General features: G+C 47.3%; 1 protein-coding gene across 1 annotated transcript in view; it reads left to right on the plus strand.

Annotated features, from left to right (window-relative positions):
* Positions 1–1,085, plus strand: part of Galnt14 (polypeptide N-acetylgalactosaminyltransferase 14) — a 196,976-nt gene that overhangs the window by 71,958 nt on the left and 123,933 nt on the right. The gene's annotated exons all lie outside the window — the stretch shown is intronic.

The following is a 1,085-nucleotide window of genomic DNA, read 5'->3' on the forward strand; positions in this document are numbered from 1 at the left end:
CTTTTGGACTGAACTAATAAGAAACAGCAGTGCCTCATGGCATGGCTGGTAATGACTGGTTTCTTGTGGTTCTGGGACCATCCTGGGATTCAGGCCATAAATGGAGCAGAAGCCTCAGGGGAATGATGGGCCTCCTGGTGTGCCATGGTCCCCAGTTATACTTTTGGAAGCCTTTTACTTTTGTGTAGGTACCAGGGCCTGGATGTTGTCTCTTAGGTTTGTTTTGCTCAAGGCTGATGCTCTACCACTTGAGCCATAGCTCCACTTCTGGCTTTTTTTTTGGTGGATAGGTAGAGTTATGAGTCTCACAGACTTTCTTATTCAGGCTGACTTTGAACCATGGTTCTCAGATCCCAGTCTCCTGAATGGCTAGGATTACAGATTTGAGCCATTTTATTCAACGTGTAGGCCTTATTTTGACGAGTTGTCTTAGGTAAGACCTGAAGTACAGCTGAGCAAGCTAGGAGGACAGGTTAGAATTGATGGGAAAGACCAGGGCTCAAGGAGAGTCCCACTCACCTGAGCGGAGAGCTCCCCCAACTGCAGATGTGAATGGGCCCCTCAGCAAGTGCAAGGTTTGTCTTTGATCCACTGGGATGAAGTGGTCCCCTGCCCAGCTGCCAGGCCCATCCCTGGCCATGCTGGGGTATAGGCATTGGACCTGAGGGCAGGCAGATTACCTGATACTATCAGGTGGGTCAGGTTCCTGTGTCTCAAAGATAAGCATGCCTGTATATAAAATAGGAACACAGGCTGGGGTCAAGCGGGGACCAGTTAGGAACACCAGAGCTATGCCTCGATGGTGCTCTGGTGCTGGGTGAACTCTTGACTCAGTTTGGGGGTTGGGACTAGGCTGAGTAAGTGGCTTCCACCTTGAGGTACCAGGATGTCCTCAATCAGGGCCCGATGTAATTATGTCCACTACTCCCTTCCCCTGGAAGTAGGGAAGTGTGAACATATAAGATCCAGTTCTATTTGAGTGTCAGAGAAACAATGAATTTTTTTTTAATTCCATGTTCAACTATTGTATGAGATGTTTTTGTAGTTGATCTGAAATTCAAATTTAATTGAGTGTCTTGTATTTT

Source organism: Perognathus longimembris, chromosome 8 (genome assembly GCF_023159225.1).
Source record: "Perognathus longimembris pacificus isolate PPM17 chromosome 8, ASM2315922v1, whole genome shotgun sequence".
Lineage (NCBI taxonomy): Eukaryota > Metazoa > Chordata > Mammalia > Rodentia > Heteromyidae > Perognathus > Perognathus longimembris.